Raw genomic sequence first — 24117 nt, forward strand, 5'->3', positions numbered from 1 at the left:
ACAACGAACCGGGCCTAAGTTTAGCACAGTTGGTTGCACATGAGAGTCCAGTTTCCACAAATTTATTCGATACTTTTGCGAAATAAATAACTTCTAAAATTAATTATCTTACATCACGTCGGGGTGTCATATATTTTTGGGAGAAAAATGTATCTGGTTATTTATACAAAGAGAGAATTTTATGAATTCATAATTTTCAAATTCAGAGTCTTAAAATATGACAGCTTTGCAACATCGTCCTAGCAATTAATTTGCAAACGATCGTATCTCTAGATCTGTCGCGCGCGCGAAATTATTCGCTTCGTAAAGATATGTATTACAATCTCGCTTAAATTTATCTCCAGTTTCGAAGCCAACCGACACGAACATAACAGTGTCGATCGCTCGCAGATTGTAACCACAGGCAACAATATATTCGCGGTCAATTCTCGGCGGCGCCAATTCCACAAGTGCATTTCCAAAGCTGTTTCTCATATCAGCAGTTTGTGGAAACCGATCAAAGTTTTCTGATAAACGAAAACTCTCTCCCAAACTATGCACTTTCACAAATTTCACTCTTTCTCTCTCTAATACAAAATTCTCTTAATACAAAATTGTTCAGAAATAATTGCAAAAGATCCCTATTTTTTTTTAGAAAATCCGAAAATTTAAAATATTTCTTGCAAAGATATTTATTAGATCTTCCAGATAAATGTTTCTGTATTTTTATGTGCATAAATTGTATGCACTTCGAAATAGAGTTCTAATGTTTGCTATAAAGATCGAGACGTTGCACAAAGTGCAGCAATAAGTAAGGGTCAAAACCTGCCGTTTCTCGATCAACGAGATTCCGATCAGATTGCTCGAATACAGGGAACCGTTCTCTGCGATGCGAGTCACGGTCGATAGAATCGAACGAAGCTCGATCGTGGCTTCTAGATGGAGCCAAGCGAGAGAGCGCATACAGATAAACGGGCATTATCCTCGATCGCTCGTTCGCTCGTACAACGGACGAAAACGTGCGGCTCTTTCGCCCTATTTAGCCTTTAAATTCCCGAGCGATTTTCGTTACCGTTACTCTACAGTACAGGTATAGTCGCTCGTTAAACGCGATTCCGCAGTTACGCGAAAAGTCAGGCGCTCGTTACCCCGATTTCGTTCTAATTCGCTCAAAAAGGTTCTCGCGTATCTCTATTCAGCTGGATGTTTAAATTGATAAATCTCGGAAAAAATTAAAGTGACATCTCGCGTAAATTTAGAAATATCTATAGCTGTGCGTGTAATTTTACAAGAAAATATTATACCGAAATTCTCAGCTGCAAAATACACACCGTATGATTTATACACGCGCACACATCCATGAATCATTGACTATAAAAATCGGATTTCGCGCGAGAGAAAATGCGCGCGATTCGCGCATTCCCGACGAGTGCATAAATATTTATACGCGACGCAGAAACGGCCGCACACTCCGAGCGAGAAAACTGCCAATGAAATGTTTCGGATCGCGATATGAAATTCCGGCGAGATTTTGCGGCCGACCCAGCGCGTCCAGCACGCGTGATTCGCATCATTCGCAGAATTGCGAGCCGCTTGTTTTTTTTCTCCTTTTTTTTTCTTTTTTTACGACTGTACGCGGCTAAAGGTGCGGCAACGTAACTTGGATGGCACGAGAGGAACAACGATAATGACAAAGCTGTAACTGCTCGCATCTCCGTGCACAATCGCGCTCGTTTAAGCGTCGCCAAACTTGGCAACCTGTTCGCAATCATATATTTTTGCTCGCTTACACAGATGTAGGCAGATACACGCAACACGTTTATGTCATCGTGAATGTACTAGTGACGATTTATAATATGACCATCTCTAATATTTAGAATATTTTTTGCAAAACATTTTTATTATTATTTCATCGTACATTATATGTGTGTAATATATGTGAAACACATTACACATTATTATAATATTATTTTATTATTATTTTCATAACTCACATTCGTTGTAAAAATATTTCTCGTGATCTCTACAAAATACAAATATTTTTTCATAGAATTTCAATAATAATATTTACGAGATATTATATAAATAATATCTCGTAAATATTTATACAGTATATTCGATATTTACATCAAATTTATCTTACGAGATGTACTCTTATTATTAAATAACTACGCTACCTATATTTAATAAAAATAATAAAAGATCGAAATATTTTTGTGAAAATGCATAAAAATATTTATAAAATATTTATTCCAGCAAATTTAAAATAATTACATCTAAATTTCTTGATTAAAAATTATATCGAAAACACTGGTTAGCCGTCTTTTAATTGCGAAATTGAAAAAGCTGTTATTATATTGTGTAAGCGAGCTTTCAATAAATCGAAGTTGCGCAAGTGAGATGAAGTCTACGCTTAAATGAGCTCAAGGAGCGATGATCAATGATTTCATATGGTCGAGGATTCCAAAAATAGAAAGACTGTTATGCACAACCTCTGATAGATCATAGCAGCGTAAAATGATATTTCAATATCAATAAATTGATATTTCAATATCTGTGCTTTATATTTACGTATTCACCAATGATAACCCTATTTTATCACAAGCGATAAATCACTCTCATTTTATTCGAAATATTTATATTTAATTTGTTTTTTAATCTCACTTTATATCTCATTCAAAGCATTTATGTATGTTGCTTTAATTTTCCTCGAAACTACGTATACTGTGTGTAAAAAGCGAATAAGAATAAGGTGGAAAAAAGGTAGGCAAATATGTTTATACAAATCTTACAAATTTAAAAATAGATTTTATACGGAAAATTCCAAATTCAAGCAAAATAAACAGTGGTAACATATATTGTCAAGGTTTAAAATTAACATACACGTTTTTTATTCGCCTAAATCCAATCAGACTTGTATTAATCATAAATTGATCGTAATATGAGATCAATATTTTTGCTGAGTGGAGTAAAACTTTTTGTATGAAACGGGAGTAGATACACTATAATTGTGTTGTTTTATAACGTTCGATTGCGCGTAAGAACACTTTACAAAAATTATGCTACAGAGCAAGTTTTTTCTCGAACTTGAATTTAAACTGTGTAAATAACCTGTGTAAATAAACCGATAATTATATCGGATTTGTAATCTTGCATTATAATATTAAATGTAATAAAAAATGAAGGAAAGAATTTTTCACAAGTAACGTTTTTGCCAAAAAAATTTACAGTTCAATAAAAAGTAGATTTGTCGAATAAGTAAAAAAAAAACTCGTCATGTGCGTCATAAAATATTTTTTCATAGTATAGCTTGTCATTGTTTCGATAGATTTTATACTTTTCTATCCAATTCTTGGCATAGTTTCTAAATTGCATCATTTCAGTTAATAAGGCGCATGATGCCGTTGAACTGTTGACAAACGTGTGCCAACAACAGTATAATTATAGTAATTGCATGATATTTTCATGCTTTGCTCTTTTGTATAGATTAGTTACGGCGAATGAATAGAATTGAAGAGTATAAATATTTCAATGATTGCGAGAAGATGCCTCGTAAATCACATTTACTTGAGACAATCCAAATTAATTATCAATGCTTTATATTAAATAAATGATTCTATGACACTAATTTATTTTTATTAATTCTTAAAAAAAATCTCATGTATATTGTCGTGATTTGCATGTATTCACTAACAATCACGCATATCAAGAAACATGTCTAGAAAAATTGTTACAGCTCGCATGATTAACGCGTCAGCTGATAAAAAACGCAATCTACAACTTTCAACAGGATTTCAAAAACATGTTCTTTTACACAAAGTACACTAATACTAGCACTCGTCGGAAAAAATACGTATAAATTAAATGTTTTTAGTCGATGCTGTTGCAATTTTTCTGCTGCAAAAAAAACTCCGTGACACAATTCGCCAAGTTTTTTTTTTTTCTAACGAAATATGTAATAATAATCGTGCCAAAATTCTCCAGTGCGAATTTGCAACATCAGCGCGCGATGATCATAAAAACGAGAAACGCAAAACGGCCGACAACACGAGCGACGTTATGAAAATCACGACAAAACCAGCTCTGCCCTCGGTCGAGCCTCCTCCTCCTTCTCGCCCGTGAACGAACGACCTAATCGAATGAGTCAGTGTGAATTCCGGCCGACTAACTTCTTGGCACTGCGCGTAAGGTGCAGCGAAAAAGCGGATCGAGGCTCGACAGGCGACCGAGCCAGGAATTCCAGCGGCGGTTGATCGCGAAAAATGCGAAGGCAAGCTTTTCGAGAAGCGCCCCATGAGTCTCCCCTCTGAACCCTCGCCCTCCCCCTTTCATGGAACGAATCTTAAGCGTCGTTCACACTGCGAACGGACCTAGTAAAAAGGTCGAATCGAAGTGAAATATGATATTCCTTCAGTTATTTGTTAGTTATGCATTCAAAGCTACCATTATGCAAATCATGGATATCATGAAAGTGATATTTTCAAGGAAATAACGTCTCTATCTGGCCACTGAATCGAATTCCTTTATACGGCGGAAACAGTTAAAATAGCGTAAAATTATTTTCAAAACAGCAATTACATTAGACACGCAATTCTCGTGTGAATATATTTATTTTATTATTTAATTAATTTAAAATGTATACATTTATTAATTTATTTAATTATTTAATTTTATAAATTAATTTGAAAAAATATATATAATTCAAATTCATTTTTGCTAAAATGATTGGAGTTAAAGTGTAAATTCTACTCGCTAGAAGTTGAGGAAATTTAATAAAGCACAGTTACAAAAAAAAATAGATACCTTGTTTTTACAGAACACGAGACTTTTACAAATTGGACACGTCGATTTTTCGGAAAAGATAAATGTATGAATGCGTACAACCGAGGCGAACTGATAGAAAGATGGATAGGACTTAAGTGAAGAGTAGCCTCGCTGCCGGATAATAGCCAGAGGTTCTCACTCTGCCTGAGGCTCATCATAATTCACAGCGTTCCGCTCTCAACTGTGTATAAGAGCAGCCCCACACACCGACATACGTATATTTCATCGGTAACTCACTATCTCGTGCTAACTCATTATCTCACGTTAGATCACCTCATCGTTCTATCTCTCAGTCCCTTTCCTCTCTCCTTCTCCTTCGGAAGACTCATTCTTAATCGACGCAGAATGAAGCACGAAAGATTCTCATCCTCTCAAAGAACAAAGGCTCTCACGAGCGCTCGTGTGTGAATAAATTTCCTTCGCTCAAACATCTCTCGACGCAAGTTGAGTTTATAAAAGAGAAAAAACAAACTAAATATAAGTTTACATTCGGTCTAATATCTAATCTTGTTTTCCTTGGCTTAACTTTCGTATGTTTAATTAAAGAGTCTGATGTATGCACATGTGCGTGTGTACGTATATCCGTGTGTATACAGTTTACTCTAAAGAAAGAATATATATGACTTTCTATTTAATTATTGTAGAAACCAGATGTTAAATTTATCGAGAAAATATTACCGCGTTGTTATCTTATCTCTCATAATAATATCACTGAAACGATAGTAACGAGCGTACAATCATTAATCAACTACAGATAATATCATCTAATTGACGAGCGAACAATCATCGGATTTATCGAAAACTATACACGAATTATAAAGTCGTAATCTAATTTTACGTTCATTTTGACGCGTTAATTAGAAACATCGAAAGCGGCCGCCGATTGAGAACCTCTGAAACTTTCCCCTCCTCTCCTACGCCCTTTCCCCTCGTTGGTGACCACGACCAATATAATTAGCGTGTTTAACTCTGATTTATAATGACACTGGAAACGCCTACTGTCCATGAGCCGTATCAAGCATAGAATTCACTGTGCATTATACAAAGTGTCGCAAATATCGCGCATCGTGATTATATAGAAAGAATCCTAAAAATCTCATCGACAAACATATAATATCCTCAACAAAATATTCCAACATACACAAATTAAAAGTACTTTCACATTTTAGAAATAACTCTTGATTATTCTTCTTTTATCTTCGATAAAAGAAGAATCTTTGGAAATTATACGATGGAAAAAATGGTGAAAGCGAGATATCCTATATTACATAAACAGCATATCATCGATTAATTCATAGTTATCGTTTCCAATTACGGGGATAAGCGCACAGTGTACATAAATACAAGCACACCTATTTATTCATGCTTGTCGTATCACTCTTCTCTCGAAAGTCTCGCACAAATAGTTACCCAACTAATCGCTGCTCGGGGACTCACCCGTTATAGCGTCGCATAATACCGTGTCGAGTAGATGGACGCAATTATGTTGTCCGTGAACACGATCACTTCGCTAATTTTAGCTTAAAATAATTATTTTGCCCTACTTACTTTACTTATATCAACTTACAAATATAATATTTTCGAGAGAAGCGCTTTTTTTACTTTCATATTACATAATACTTTACTTATCAGCTTGTATATGCGTATTTAATACAAGAGAAATTCATTAGCGAAAGATATTTATTTTGTCATATCTATTTTGTATTTATTATTTAAAATTGTATCGCAAACACATTCGAATGAGAGAAGATTAAATACTTAATAAAATGTATTTATCATTTACAATGCAAACTGATTCATACTTGAAGCGATATTCCCACGATTGGATTCATTTAACGCGTCGTGTCTTCCGGCTTTCCACTACTTGGTAATCTTACTTAGGAAGCGAAAGTCCCCATGGAAGCAACGAGACAAGTACAGTTAGATCATTCAAAGTAGTAGTCTTATGCTTGAAGATTGAAGCATAATCTCTCCATGACGCATTTAAAAATTGAGTGGGCACGATATTCGTACACGAGTCGCTCGACACGGACATCTTCCTTGTGTTAGTGACAGAAAGAGAGAAACGCTATTCGTTAGACAAATATGTATAGTCTTAAATTCGCTTCCATGTGGCGTCTCACATAATCAATATCTGATATTAATTAAACTTGAAATTACTATCCCGTTTAATTACATGTTGTGTTAAAAAACGAAAATCTCGCACTTTCAACTATCTATACTTTACAAGCTATTAAATCTTCGACACACTTTCTTCAAGAAAACCATCGCTTGCAAATTGGTTAAAAGATTGCACTAAGTGAAATATTGGCACGTAAACTTAGTCTACGCGGTATATAACTTATAGCTTTCGAAATTTCTTTGAGCAAGAGAGACGGAGGCAACTGAAATAGAATGGAGTGAACAAAATGGACGAGTGATCATCCTAGTCGCTCGAGACGATTTCCATGATAACCCGTTGATTAGCGGAAGCGCATAATGCGGACTTATGGGAGTGAGGCTTATGAGCATCTATTTTTTTTATCTCTCGAACCATATGAGAGATCGACAACCGCGGAAGTCGGTTCAATGGCTGTGTATCTTTCTCTTGTCTTTCGCTTCATCTCTCTCTCTCTCTTTCTCTCCGCGCTCCTCCCCCCCCCCCCGCGCGTCCCTCTTCTTATTCAACTGTGCGCTTCGAGCGCTTGACTTCTTAATACGACAGCTGAAAGTCTACCGACTCGTCGGCGATTTACGAGCCACTCGTAATTTATCGTTTCCCCCACTCTCGGCGCGAGAAAATGCCTGGTCATTTAACTAATTGTGACTGTAACGCGGAAATAACTGGGCGACTGACAAAGTCGTCGACAATCTCTCTCTACCTCTCTATTGATCATTATTTCACCCGTTACAAATTGCCGAGAGACACCGTGCAATTAACGCGAACAAATAAACAAATTGCGCACGAGCCGCGCGATTACTGTGGCGATCGCGAACCGTTTTACCAGCCTAATCATCGTTATTAGCTTTTTGCCTTCGTTATACTGGGATTAACAAAATTACGTCAATGATCGTTTAACGGCGTCACGTTCCGGCTCATTAAAGACCCGCGCTCTCATAGTCTTTGTGTTCATTTTTTTTCATGCGCTTAAGCCTGCGCCAAATTCCGTAAAGGAAAAGTTTGCGGTAGCGCTTGGTTTCCTGTCTTCTTCCCTCGCGCGAAAAAATATTTAGAGTTCCTATACATTTGTTCGGTTATCCGACTTTATTTTTGGATCCTTTGTCATTTTTTCTCTTTCGCATTCGATCATTTTATTTGACTGTAAGCATTAGTGTCCGAGAAAAGGAGGCAAAATATGATCTTCTAATCGTAAATAAAATAAATACGGATCATATAGCTGCACTTGATTCTAAAAAAAAAAGAAGAAGAATAACGTATTATTGATTTGAGGATAACTGTCATTAACAGTCCGCAACAAAATTACTCGCAAAAGTTACACGCTAATAGCCCATGTTCGTGGTAATTCCACTTGGGACATAACCGGCTACCGGCTGCCAGCCGACTTGGTAGAGAGAGGCAGATATATGAAAGGAGATTGAAAAGTGATTGATGAAACGACCTGATCGAGCTACTATAATCGTTCGATACGAGTGCTATAATGGATAAGCCGCGAGCATACTACGTGGATATTAACGAGGAATTTAAATGTTCTCCTGGAAGCGGTTCTTCTTTACTTTACAAGTTCGTATAGGACAGAAAGAGAGAGGAAAGAACGAGGGAGAAAAACGGCGAGAAACCTCGACCATTAAGAGATAGAGCAGAGCTTAATTGTCTGCAACTACCTCACGAAGGATGTGCACGAAACGCGATTATGGTATAAAATAATTGATTTCACTCAGCCAAACTTGAAGCCTTCAATCTCAACGTAATATCTAAATGAAGATGGATATCTATGTGCAAATACAACCAGTCTGAAAGATATCGAGTTCCCAGCTAATAAGACAGATCTAAACGATATCTAGAAAATATCTAAAGTATGAAATAACTTATCTAAAATCAATAAGAAGATTAAGAAAAGATTTCCTTTTAATATTCCCTTTATCGTCAATTTCTTTTAAACGTTTTGTAAATTATGTTCAGGTTTTAGAGCTTCGATATATGAAATGATTCCTTCGGTTTCCTAAGGAGACTTCCGCTTCCTTTACGGGCGAACAAGTTCGCGAGATTCCGCGATCGTATCGAGGTTGTTCTCCGCGAGTTGCTCGGGCCATATAAACGACGATAGCACACAAGAAACTTTTCACCCCGAAATGCTATCGTACCCCGATATAAACGCGATAAACTGCATGATGTATAAACGCGTCGACGAAGTCATACGCGATTCGTCAAACGGACCATCGCGGGCTTCGTTGGAGGGAAGCCTAAGCTGATAACCGCGCGTGATCGATTTCTCGAAACACTTTATACGACGGCCGAGAAATCCGATAAGCCTCCCCTTATCCGTTTGGCATTCGCCGCGAATAAAACTGATTCGCGCTCTCTTTTTTTTCCGGTAACATTAGTAGCTCCCATCCGCGCATACCATGCTCGATTGACGTAAACAAGTCTCGTGTAATTTGAATATATCGTGTTTAATCGAACGCGAACGTGCAGGCGGAACATAATATTCGTTGATAGAAGCTAATAGTACATAAATATTGAACATATACCACGGGGGTAATCAATTTTAATTTAGAATGTTTAATAGAACAATGTCGCAATGTTAAAGAATTAATAAAAAATAAGCTTCGAATGAAAACTTGATTTTTAAATAAAAAGAGTGCAAGGTAAGGAATTTGCTTATAAAATGTTGTGCAGAAATCGTGTGCATAATTTATATGATAATTTTATAGAGATGAAAAGGGAGATAATTCTGATTTTTCGCTAAGCACAAATAGTCACAATTTTATTCCGCTACTAAATTTCTCTCTTTCTTTGGCACACTTTAACAATTCAATTAATAATACAATTCTATATAAATATTTAGTCTTTATCGCGGTGTAACGCAATGATTCAAAGGTCTGTCGTTTATCGTTCTTTATTAAATTTTCGTCAAAGGAAACATAGATTTCTTTTTAATATTAAAAAAAAAGTAATTGTAAAAGTAAATAATAAAAGAAGTAATTGTAAAGTAATTGTAAAGCTTGAAAAAAATCAGTTTAATTATTACTGTATCAATAAATGTTAAATGGTCAAATAAAAAAAAAGTATACATAATATTTGTGAAAACAGATGTCTCTTTCAATGCGTATTTATTTCGCTAATAACAATCTCCGCAATTAATAATACCGACTAATATCAGTATGTCACTTTATAAATACAATGTGTTATATTACGATAAAAAGCGGACGATAAAAAGCGCAAAAGAAACAGACAATTAAGAGAATTGATATGTCACGTCTAGATAAATGTAAGCACAAAAATGTACAAGTTCAAATATTATCGTACGACTCTCGATGCACTCTTTCACGAGACTCGATTACGCGACACGTAATATGTTCGTGTCAAGGGAGATAAAGAGAAAGATAATAGCGGCTGAGAACGTGATATCATCTCGCATTTTCGACGCATTTTCAAAGCATGATCGATCATCGATTATTAAATCCACCCGATGGATCGGCGCGTGCAAACGTGCATTATAGCATGGCTACGCGTTATCATTCATAACTATATACATATATACAAGCGTGCAAATGTCGGCCCAAATACGGCGAATCAAAATGGATCGAGTTAGACTGTAGGAAAGCATGATGAATTAATGACCGGCGTTATCTCTCCGATTAGGCCGATACGCTTAAGTTATATTTGCGCGGCTCTTGTATAGAGTAACGAGAACGCGTAAACCGGTTTTAAGTATTAGAGAAACGAGGGGATATTATTAATGTGTCATTAGTGGGAAACAATTTCTCTAAACGCGACATCAACATTAAGATTCACACGACACATTAACTTGCATAAATTAGGGATTCGATAAATTAATGAAGGAAATTGCTAAACGCATCGCGATAGAAAAATACGCATGTAAATTGAATATTTATTTCTCCAGATGCAAATTGAAAACAAGATTGAGATCGGAAAATCATAGTTATTGCACAAGCGTTATTTGAAGTGATTATGTCCGCGTAGAAGTGCACGCAGAAAAAAATTAGTTTACATAGGTTATCTGTCCATTTAAAGCTATTACACGTGGACTGACATCGATTCGAGGTATATATATATATATATATATATATATATATATATATATATATAATTTTTTTTTTCACAATCGAACATGTCGCGTTTTCATTTCAGCGAGGCTGCGGGTTTTTGCGCATCTCACCGTGATTGACAGCAACGATCACGATTGCACTGTACATTCACTGCACCGCAATTACGCGTGTAATAATATACGCGTCGATAAATAAATTATTATGCATATATCTCGTCTTTAATGGATTTATTGTGATGGTCACGCGTGACGCGTATCACCTTAACAAAATAAGCTCTGATCCCTGTCTCTCTCTCTCTCTCTCTCTCTCTCTTTTCATCGAGTTACCGAAATTGAATAAAATTGCGGGGAAAAAAATACCTCCTCTAACGTAATTCTCTCGGGTCGATAAATCGATTTTAAACTCGATCAAAACATTTATTACGAGATTACCATCCATCCGGAGCGTTATTAATGCGGGATGTTGTTGTTCGCGTTGTTGAACATTGATCGTGCCCCTGTTGCGAAACTCGCGAGGAGCATCGATCATCGATTTCCTCCCGGGTCTCCCGCTCCTAAGAGCCGCTTAAACCGCGATAATACAATAACAAAGATTGATGCGGCGAGATTACGCGATCGTGTGCCGCTTCGGATAATTTAATCAGACAGTTCGCCCTCTCCATTTGCGCGGATTAAATCGATTCGCCGAAAAATTTATCGCCGCCGAAACGGTCCGTGGTACAACCCGACAAGTCTCTCCTCCCCTCCCCCCTTCTTTCCTCCTTCTTCCACCCTCTCACCCTCGTTCAATCCCAATTCCGGTAGTTTGACACTAATTGGGGCGCAGGTACGACCCATCGCCATTCGACTATATCCATTACGGTGGGCATAGATATATGTGGACATTTGCCGCTAGCTGGTAATACGCGCGGAGGATTCGACAGAATAGCTATTTCGTAAGGGCGGCGAAGTGAGGGTCGAGAGCCGGTGTCCCCTATTATCTCCTTTACTCGTGGGGAAAATCCCGCCCCTGCCCTCCTCTCTCTTTCTCTCCTCTGCGTCCCGTTCGATGGCTACTCTCCAACTCTCGTTCTCCCCGAAATTGCCTCAGAAATTTCGTAACCCGCTCGGTGGAACTGTAACCGAACTTGATTCCCCAATTTCTTCCCCGCGATCGAACCATTTCCGATCGAATTGCACGTATTAAATCTTATGTTTCACACGAATTACTTGAAAATCAACTTTCCTCGTGGCTTCATAAGACATGTTCATCATTGTACGTGAGTTTTAGACAAATATAGTAAATTTGCAAGGAGGGAGAATGAATGTTTACTTGAAAATTAGCCTAAAGAGTTTATATAAGCGACTGGCTGTATGTAAATTGCCCAAATTGAGTTTGCGAATGTAATCTCCTCGTGAATAATCTCTCGTATTGTCTCTAACTCAAACAGAGCTTCAACTGTGTTGTAAAAGCATTTTCAGAAATTATATCGCTCTGAATCACCTTGTGATTTATCTTTATAAGCGTAATTAAGATTAGAGGAAACCACAGAGTAAAGTTAAAATTAAGTTTAATTCTCGTACAAATGGCACAATGCGATGGCGAAAAACAATTTCTTCGAGTAAAAAACGCGGTGCGGAAAACAGAATGAGAAAAAAATAAAGCAAAATGTACTACAGGCGTAGTGAAAACAGTCTACGCAAATCGTATAGATTACACGTAAAAAGGCAATTTACATGCAAAATGCACGTTTAATGTCAACTAATAATAGTCGAACGAGATAGAAACTGCGACGGAATGACTATTTCGATAGATGAAGGAACATGTGCGCTTATAAGGATGTTACAACCTGCTATTCGCGCCGTCAAGAATAGTCCGTTTCTGTAGTCACGCGCATACCGCACATGGCGTATAACATTTGTGAAAGTAAATTCGTGTTCTCACTCGTATGTTGTCCGGAAGAAAAATGACCCCCTTATGGAGACTCGTTTCCTGCATTTATCCTTATTTGCTGCGCGATTCAATTTGCTCGCGCAATGACTTACGATTTCCGCCGATCTATCAGACATGTTTCGGATATATTTTAGAGAGAGATATTTCGAACGCAGATATCGGAAATACGAGAGGATGTAAGCGACAAGAATATCTTTTGCACTTTTGTAAACTCGCGTTTTTATCGCAGATTTTTATCTTAGTTGTTATCTGCACAACGATGTATGATTTATTTATTTTATTTATAATTATGTAATAAAATATTTATTTATTTTTCCTTTTATTTTATACGCGAATCCAATTAATTAGTAATTTTTCTTTCCAAATTATTATTTTTCCACTTACCAGTTCTGCATTTTCAGTCTGCAATTGCGGCTATCAAGATAATTCCCACGGAAACGCTTGCATCAACCTATAAAAATACAAAATCAATAAAGTATCATAAATAAACTGATATTCCTACATGATAGTTTACTAGGTATAATGTAATTACTTCATTATATACATATATATGGAGTAATATATTCTATATCAATTTTATAAGCAATAGATATTATAATATAAAATAACATATATATAAAATTAACATATTTTTTTAAATTAAATCTTCCAAAAACTTGAATAACTAAAAATTTTGCTAATTGCACAAAATTACTCAATTCTTATAAATATCTTTTCATAAATAACAAAATTTAAATAAATTATACAATCAATTTGTCAATTTATTAATTTTTATATTAAAAAAATGTTTAATTGATATTCTATATAAAAATTGATATATTGAGATTTATGACTTATATGTATATAAAAGAGAAATAAATTTTTACATTAAAATTAAATTATTTAACTTTTTTTAATTTTTATATGATTGATTAGTAATAAAATTTGTGTTATGTTTACAAAAAATTTATAAACAATTATAGAATTATAAATACAGTCATAAATAAAAAGTTTATAATAATACGCGCTTCCGTTATTTTCTCGCTTCCTGTTCTATATAATAGTCGTATAATCGACTACCAGAGCTCAACAGTTCACGTAAATAGCTATGTTAAACGCCTATAGATAATAATGTGCAACGTAACAATATCTATTATAGTGTACGTAAGAAAATGGTACATTCGATATAATGGGTCAAGAAACTTTCTTTTCTATCCGTGTACAAGAGTCTGGGATCTATTCCGTTAGGAAGACATTATCCTGTCGACATATGACGTTAACGTGAAAGACCACGGGCAATACATCGATTATCGTTTCTCTACATTCTGTTCGACATTTCTGTTACGATGTTCTTAGTGTTACGAGCAGTGCGCATTTTATGCTTATCTTTACGAGCTTTTAACTCATGTAAGGGCACGTGAAGATATGAAACAGGTAAAGTATACGCTGACTTTTCCGACAAACGTAAAATGAAACATTTCACGCAAATGTTAACATCTTAATTTCTCCTTTTCGCACCCGAGTATTTTCTCTGAAAAGATATTAAACGCGTGCATTATATAATTGCTTTAAGAGAAAACTGCGATGAGAGAGAGAATAGCTATATAACTTCGTAATTCGAATGTGTATTTAAATGTGTATTTAAATGTGTATTTAAATGTTTTAGACGTCAGAAAACGAAAAAAATAGCTTCTTTATGACTTCAAGTGGACAGACCAATGTATCCTTTTTATTGTAAAATATATCTGAAGAATATATATCTGAAGAATATATATTAACAAGGTCATAATACCACAAGTTTTTATATCGTGACGTGCAAATTCTAGGAAGAAAGAGAAAGAGAGAATTAGCAGATAACCAACCAGAAGAACAATATCAAACATATATTCAATGTTTAATATACGCATATTCTTCATTTAAACTAGCTTTTCAAAATATCTATGTATTTTTTGTTTGACTGTTTTTAGAGATAAAATAATTTTTTCTTTTCTTTAAAAATATGTATTGAGTATACAAAAAATAACAATATATAACAGAATGTAAAAGAATTATAAATTATGTACATTTTGTGCAAATTATATTTGAGAACACATTTTTTATAACAATTTGACAAGATCGCAAATATTATCCAAGCAGCTGCGTCCACATATAACAGCTGTATTTACATATTTTATTGCGTCTGTAATGACATCGTAGTCAAAGTCTTCCGGTCAAATATTCTCGCTTGATACCGGGGACAAGACGGGAAAATAAACGTCGAAAATCAATGCAGCGTCATATAATCACGGATGCTTTTCCTAGGAAACCGACAGCTACGCGATAAATATCCAGCGCAGTAAAACCGAGCGTTAATGCACGCTCGGTCGATTTGTTTAATCCGGTCGATATTTCACGCGAGGTCCTGTAAGCTGTGATCTCGATACGATTTGGCAATCCCGTCACCGGAAATAGGCTCATAAAAGTGTGTAACGTGATAAACCAACCGTGACACGGTGTATTCGCTGCTACAGAGATCCTGTGCCACGATACTTCGGAAGAATCGATGTTTTCATTCCAATATCTTGTATGAATCAGTATTTTTATCTAGAGACCTCTACAAGTTAATAACAATTTATTTTTAAAACTATAATATTAATGTCGATTATTCGCGTTTTTTTTTAATCAGTTTTTTGTTCTAATACTTCTATAGTGTTTTTTATACATGTTATAAAGATAAACGGGATGTATGAATTCTAGACAATTCTAGATAAAAGAAAACGCAAATCATTATGTCACCTAATAACGAGATTTTCCGTCTGAGTTGTCATTAGAAACATTGATAATTTATTATACAATGTGGTCGATGACGACATGTGCGTAACAACACTTTTTTATTACTTTTTCATAGAAAAAACGTCAGCTATTTGTCTAATGTTTTATCGTTTACCGTTACTATTATCGTTCATTATCATCATCATTGCGCCCTATATGAGATATTAAAAATGCATCCCACTCGTGCAAGATGAATGTAATGACGCGAACATACATTTCATATACATTAAAGTAATTTTCATCGAAATCTGCGAAATTTCTTTCGACTTTTGCCTAACATTATTTTCTATTTTTTCCCTAATTATCGATGGCCTCGAATCATACAGGGCACATTCAGCATTGCGCGTACGAGTTTACGAAATGACAATGAATTCCACGTAATTTTCTGAGCAAACTTATCACGCTCGAAGTAATAACGTTGCTTTTTATCGCTCACGCCGGCAGTGGCTGCTCGTTTGCGGACACGCGGAAAAATCGTTAAAAGGTCGTTAAGCACGAATTACGGTCTGCTCCGAGCTAGCCGGCCACTGAAAATCGCGTTTTGTTTCGACGCGATGGAATAGAGCCTTTTAGTTCCGGAATGTAGTAAGCGCGATTATTGGCAATGCAAAAGAATAATAGATAATATGTAATTCGTACACAGTTTATTTCTTTGCGCTCTCAAGCGAATAAAACTCGACATGCTTCAACGAGCGACAAATACTATAAAAATTCGCAACTGTTATTATTAAATACGATTTTATTATCTCAATAAAGAGTTATGTCAATGTCAAATTATTGGGGAAAAATGAAATATTGCGCGAGGAACTAAAATGTCTGGAAAACTGAGTTATTTCTAATTTTGATAATTAAGATAATTAATAAATCGTTTAATGTATATTATTTTCTTACGTTACCAATATATAAATATAATAAACTGCATGCGTGCACGCGTGTACATATACTTATGCAATTTATTATTTATTATTTTATTGGTATATTTTATAACTTTTCAGCTAACTTTATTTTTCACTTGCAAATTCCAAATTTTTTAAACTGTAATTTAAAATATAACAAACTACATAATTAAAACATACGGGGAATTATTATAATAAGCGACATGTGCGGGTAATTTTAAGAGACCGCCTCAAATGTAGATTTCGATGCAACGACAGACAAACTGCGGTGCAGACTGCACACACATGTCGCGCTCACTATGTTTTATTTTCGAATCGAGACATGAACGAGGCACGCGCAACGCACGCACGCACGCACGCTAGCGTGACACTTGCAATCTCAACCGCTCGTGGAAATACATCCCAGCTTTGAGTTAATCTGTCGAGAGAACATGGGCGATACCCACGGAAAAGTGTCGATTCGTGATTTGCAATGTTATCCTACTAAACCCCTTCCCGCAATCAAGTGTCGAATATTCAATGAAAATATTTATGCACCTGCGTAGAATCGCAATACTCGAATTTCCACAACTTTTCATATTTATCTAAAGAAAATATTCGTTTATTTTTAAAGGAGAGAATTTTAAGTTGCGAAAGAGGAAAAAAAATGTGTGCGTGCGTGTAATTTTTATTTTATATATATTTTACTTTTTATGTGTATATTCTTATCATCTATTTGTGGCATTTATATTATATTATTTGATTTATATTATGTATTAATTTGCAATATAATATTACGTATAAATAAGATTAATATTATGCGTTTGCTTTGTGAGTTCTTTTTTAAATTTCAAAAATTGGTTTTTCATAATTAAAATATACGCGTATAAAATAAAAAAGCTTAAATAAAATGCTTTGCATTTCTTATATAACATATTTTTATATAATTTTTATATTGCAGAATATATTTGCATAACTATAAAAAAATATTGAAAACTTTCTCTATTACTGAATACACAGTAATCCCTGTCAGTAATTCCTCAAATATGCCACGTTTCTAGTGCAATCCCTTCTCTGTCCCCTCCCATATAAATAACTCACGAAGTCGCCGAATGCATTTTCGGTTGGCTTTTACGTCATCATAAACCGAACGGTAAGTAGCGTCGAGAAGACCTCGTAACCACCGAAAGTCGTCGGCGTTTTCAGACTCGGGACATAAGAAAACGCATAAGTCGCCAAGAAGACAAGACGATTTTGTACTCGGAGAAAGCTCGGAAGTAGCAAACTAAATATTACAGACCGCTTCTTTATCTTCAGGAGTTGGCGGGCGCTTTTACAAGCGCGTCAACGCAAGTACCGATATTACGAGAGCTTTCACGACGACGAAGTAGGAAGAAAAAAAAAACTGAATAGTCGGCGCTGCCTCAAAAGAAATTCTGTCAGCGTCGACATCTTAATTTACACCCGCTTGACAATTGTCGAATTTATTCCGACTCATTCCGATTTTATTTTCCGCAGGAAGACACGAGAATCTTGGAGGTATGGCTCAAAAATTAAAAGAAAATTGAATTAAAATAAATCGACACACGATATATGTATAAAATTATTTTTTTTTTTAAACAAAAAATGAAAAGCGCCCCCTTTCTCCTCAAAAATACTTCTAGTATAAAATCTTTATCGAATGTTCCCACGATCCGCACGAAAAAAAATAAGAAAAAGAGGTAAATGAAATAGCAGAGGCAATTTTCACGTTCGACTTCCGCCGGTCTAGTTGTTCCGTTTAAATCGCTGTTAACTTACACCGATTACCGACCACAATCTGCCAATGTTTTGTACCGACAAAAAAAAAAGCTCACATCTGCTGGTTAATATGTCAAAAAAATTAAGTGTGGCACACATTCACAAACCGTTATGGAGACTATATCATATATATGTATACTTCTCTCTCTCTCTGATAAGATCTTTTAATGTACAATAATAATAATAATTTTACATATCGATTTTATAAATATTGTATTACTTGTAAATATGTTTACGAGTAATTATAACTCATTACATGAATCATTATCTCTCGCTAATGAAATGATTGCAAGATCCAAGTCATTAAATATAATTGACATTACATTTCGACACGACATTACATTTCTCTAGAGATTACAAGTCGCGTAATCTCTAAATAAACACTGTTTAATTATAAATCGATAAAAAAAATAACGAGTTATGAAGAATTTTAAGGATTTGGATAAACAGAGCATTTCGTGGCAAATGCGTCAAGCGACAAATGTTAAAAATAGAAATTGGATATGGGGCTCGTTATGCTAATGTTCAAGCGTATTCGCGATCACTTTGAAGCGAGTAAATGGAAAAATTGCAAAGTGGTCTTTTGAAATAAAACAAAAAAAAATGATAAAAAAAGAAAACGTGCATCACTGATGCGGCTCGTCGAACGAGTACATGTTACGAGCGCCTGTTTTTAAAGTTCCTTCTTCATTGTGGCATCATTATATGCTCCGATAAGTCCGGTAATGCCCTTTAATAAGTAAGTAGCTCGTATAGCGAGATATTGGAAAAGAGTAATTTGTATTTGACGACTCGACGTCTTGTAAACCATATCTATTAACGGAATCGAAAAATTTTATTCTCCCTCTATAAATTTGCAAACGATAATCGGCTTAAAATGCAATGAACAAGTATCCCGAGATCGAGCAGTCACAAGTTATTTACGTGGAATAATAAATAATACGATCGATCGATCACAAGCTTACTGGCAGTGGAACATTTTATAACAATAATGATATTAATAGCATTGTTATTTGTGTAAAAAAAATAATGAAGTATGTATTCGATGTTTTTAAAACATCAAAAATACTAATAATTTTATTGTACATAAATAACATCGGTTTATATTAAAATAATTAATTCGCATCATCGAACAATCTTTCGTATTCTCTCTCATGCTTGCTTATATTTTTAATTTTCCCTTTAGTTTATCTGCGAATTGTCGATACAAAAGTGCTGAAATTGCTGAATGTCTGTTTATTGATGATTAATTAAACATCAATATGTAAAACGTAACATCAAAAATATCGCATTGAAATATTGCATTACAACATAATATGAGTTTTGAATTATTCCTGTCATCACATTTCCTGAATTTTATCCAATCAAATCTACATAATTAATTACCTCATCGAGAAAATACTCAGTAATCTCATTAAAATTTATTCAAATAAATTAATTTCAATTTCTACGAATTATCTAACATTAGTTGACGCAAAGTCGATATTTAACATTGGATCTATTAACATGATCTGAAATGCGAGTTGAAACTGATGAATATACGGAATTAATTTTCCTTAATAGTTTTCCTTAATAGTTCTTTAATGCAAATAAATCACTAAGGAAAATTAATTTTGCATATTCAGCTGTTCGTATTTCAGATCACATTAATAGATCTAATGTAAAAATATCAATTTTGCGTCAAGCATTAAATATTCGATGATTGAAATAAATTTATATATACATGAAACACAAAAGGTACGAATTAGAGCAAAACCGCGCATTTTTAGTGCAAAATATACCAGAAAATAAGCAAAGAGGTAGTAAAAATACATTCCGTGATGAATCGGAGTTGATATTTGCCCATTGAAAATTTGACGAAAAGCTAAATAACTTATAAGTTTTCTGCTTTGCACGTATTTCAACCATCGAGTTTCAAATTAAATTTGTCAAAGCTTAATGTATTCTCGTCGTGCGCCGAAATGCAAGATTAAAATTCAATTCGCAACAAAGTCGCCTCTTGCAAGTATAAATAAAATTCCTAGTTATGTAAAATCGAAACTTTGATGAGAAACAAATAGATTTTAAATTTCAATACACACGTCATTTTTCTGTGGCTTCTCTTCCCGAGCTCTCCTCGGAAACTAGCCTATTCCTAAAACAGGGGAAGGGAGGAGCTCGGTCAACGTATATTCGCTTACGACCGATTGTTACAAGTTTATTAACGTACGCTACGTAACGGGTGTCGCGGGTGCAACGAGAGAATCGTTGTCGACACACGAAACTCGTACTCGCAATAGTATACCTTGTGCAGGTCGATAAATAATCCTGCGGGGCCACCGCGCCGCCACCGTTGAGTCCCGTATGTCGCGTGCACACACATGGACGCGTGTACGTTGCGTGTGCGTGCGCGTGCGTGTATATCCTTTGTCCCATGCGCGATGGTAATCCTATACGTATCTCGCTCTCTCTCTCTTTGTCTCTCTCACTTACTCCTTTTTTCTCTCGCTCCCCCGTCGAACGAAGGACGAAAAGAAGCACGAAGAAGAGGAGAACCGCGAACGAAGAAGGCGGCAAAAGCCGAACGCACTTTATTATTTACGTATCCACATTGGCAGGCGTAGAGGGGAACGGCAGACACATTCACTCCGTTCGCGCTGAGGAAAAAACGAGCGGATACAACGACGCACAACTCTCACCACTAACTTCACGCCGGTGTCCGCGCGCGCGCGAGCAGAGACGGGCACGCATACATATATATAATATTATAATATAGACACATACAAACACTCGCGTTGCTCGGCCGTGTCGCCGGACGAGCCGAGGGGACTCGAACGGTCGCCGAAGAACCGCGAACGGATGTACAAACACGCGCGACGAAGAGAACCGACGCGACGCTCACGTACGCACATGCACTCGCACAGATGCTAATATCGCTCCGTTGCAGCGAGATCTCTTACTGAGAGCCGTTTCTCGCCATCGCTCACTATCTGGCGTCACGAAAACGTTTTCGGTGTCGCGTCACTTGGGTAGCGTCTCGCGTAGAACGTCGTACCGGCTCGAGCTCTTTGCGTTCACTGAGCCGACGTTCACCCCTTCCATCGCGCACAATGCCGCCACCATAGCCACCACCACTACCACTACCACTACCACTACCACTATTACTACCACTACCACACTACCGCCAATTCTGCCAACGACGCCGCTGCTCGGCTGAGCGCGTGGTTGGCGTGATAGCTGCATTTGTCAGGATGATTCTTCCCTCAAGGGGAATATCGGCGCAATTGCAGCTTATGCAGCATCGAGTTTAGAGTTTGTACGCCAAAATTGAAACGCGGGAGAGATTAGGCCCCTACGCGTGCGATGTTACGCATTCAAGTGGAAAAGGTTTTGTATGTATCGAGAGAATTTATCAGTCTTATTTATCTCGTTGTCAACAATAATGATTTAAAATCGGCGTAAAAAAAGCCGATTTTAAATCATTATTGTTGACAACGAGATAAATAAGAATGATAAATTCTGATAAAATAAATTCTGTTGCGTTAACGAGATAAAGAATGAAATAAATTATATACAATAAACTTGGATCGATAACACGATTACACGTCGGTTTTTATTATTATGACAAATATATGTCGAAACGGAAAGTTTAATTTTATTTCAGATAATTTGTGATAAAATATTATATTAATATATTAATAAAATTATATTAATTTTTATTTTATTATATTGATACAATAAAATTTATTTTAATATAATAAAATATAATAAAATTTAATAAAAACAAAAATTAATAAAATTTAGAAATAATAAAATTGATATAATGATAAAATGATATTAATGTAATAAAATTAATACAATGATAAAAACGAGTTTGCAATTTCTTTCTAGAAGTCCAGATACGGGAGAGATTCAAAACCCATCAGCTTTGAAATGTTACACGCATGCTCGTTAGGCACATTTATCTCGCTTGTTATACGACGTGGTCGAACAATGAACTAAAAAACTGCGTTTACGCACAAGCAACGTAGTCTATCCATTAGTCTTCGCCGAAAACTGCGAAACTCGCGATGACTTCGTGCCAGGAATTCGCGCGATGAATCTCGCGCGGTCTGGCCAGAAATAGCTTACGGGTTAAAGCGAAAGGAAAACGTGTGATGAGGAGGTTCAAAAGGAATCGTTCCACCGACACGCCTATTCACCGGTGCGACTAATTGCGCGATCTTTTAAGACCAGACCGGGCCGAGGCCGAGAAGCGAAACATATACTCGGCACCGTTTCCCTCTGGATTCCAAGTTGCTACTACCAGCTCCGAGTCAACATTTTTGAAATTCAAATTGCACCACGTCTTCTTCGGAGATAATGGCTCGCATTCGCGCCACTCATTTAACGTTAAATGCGCTTGCCTAGTTTCGACTTTTACTCAGAAACTCGAGGAAGCTTCTATTGTAGTTTTACGTAGATTAACTCGACGGCATTAACGGTAAATTAGCTCAAGATACGGTTATCGGATCTTTCTATATATTGACTATGACTAATACGAAGATAATGTTGAACATAAATGCGAGATAAGAATCGAATAGAAATCAATATTATTGAATAAACATCCGGTTTATTTAATAGCCTTGTCTAATTAATTTATTCAAGAATTAAAAACGTGACACTTTTTTTACGGAAAAAAAATTGTTGACAAATTTAATGACATTTATGATTCAATTTTAGATTTGTTTACATATAATGTTCTTATTTATAAAAATAATATCAAAATATATGAGATTATATATAGATAAATAGATATAGGCATTGGTTATATGTATATACCCAGTTAAATATCTTAAAAGAAAGAAAAAATGTTATTTTTTATTTTCCTATCTTATGTCAAAAGTGCAACTATTAATTTATTGTAAAAGAATGTTTAATGTAAAATGAAAAAAATATACTATACTCATTTTTCTTCCTTTTTCTCTTAAAGTTTCACTAAATAGTATAGAAAATATATAACATATCTAAGTTTATCGCTTTATGTCTATGATAATATGTATATGAGCTGGTTAATAGCCATATTAAGAGATAAATGTCATGACAAACCATGAAGTGGAACTTGGAACATGAACATGAACTTGAAACAAATAAATTAGATATTCTCGAGTTTTTTTTTTACATTTCAAGTTATATAATTGTTTACTGAATATATATGACAGTTTCAGTTTAATAATCTACAATGTGGATTGAATTGAAAATGTGCACTATTAGCGCATTAATAAAATCATGTAAAAAGTAAACTTTTATATTGGTAATAAAAAAAATATGTCGAATTTCCGTTTTATATTTTTTCTTCTTTCTTTTTCAACTATAAAGTTAAAATTCAACTAAAATTCAACTAAAAGTTAAAATTTAACTATAAAATTCAACGATAAAGTTAAATAGAATGTAATATATATATATATAAAAATAATGATAATTAAAACACGCAATATATATTTCTTTTCCTCTTTTCTCTCTCCTTTTATCTCATTATACTTATAAATATATTATGATAATCCGTTAAATATAAAATTTTTTACAATGTGTATGTGTATGTGTGTGTAGGCGAGCGTTTAATCGCAAAACATTTCATTTATAACGGATCACCAGAATTTCTCATGTTTTATTTAATTATTATTTTACTTGTACATGATATGTAACATTTTAATCTTCAATATTTCAT

The 24117-nt window shown here is 35.2% G+C and overlaps 1 protein-coding gene across 3 annotated transcripts in view; it reads right to left on the reverse strand.

The window, feature by feature from the left end:
• Window positions 1–24117, reverse strand: part of LOC105257651 (zinc finger protein 608-like) — a 150389-nt gene that overhangs the window by 81158 nt on the left and 45114 nt on the right. For 2 of the 3 annotated variants that reach the window (XM_025410082.1, XM_025410083.1), the window contains one exon: window positions 13351–13417. The gene's annotated coding sequence lies outside the window, so the exon portion shown is untranslated. Of the gene's footprint in view, window positions 1–13350; window positions 13418–20715; window positions 21567–24117 lie in introns of those variants that run through there. The other variant, XM_011268416.2, reaches the window with a different exon arrangement.

This window comes from Camponotus floridanus, unplaced genomic scaffold (assembly GCF_003227725.1).
Source record: "Camponotus floridanus strain SB8 unplaced genomic scaffold, Cflo_v7.5 scaffold3, whole genome shotgun sequence".
In the NCBI taxonomy this organism is placed as follows: domain Eukaryota; kingdom Metazoa; phylum Arthropoda; class Insecta; order Hymenoptera; family Formicidae; genus Camponotus; species Camponotus floridanus.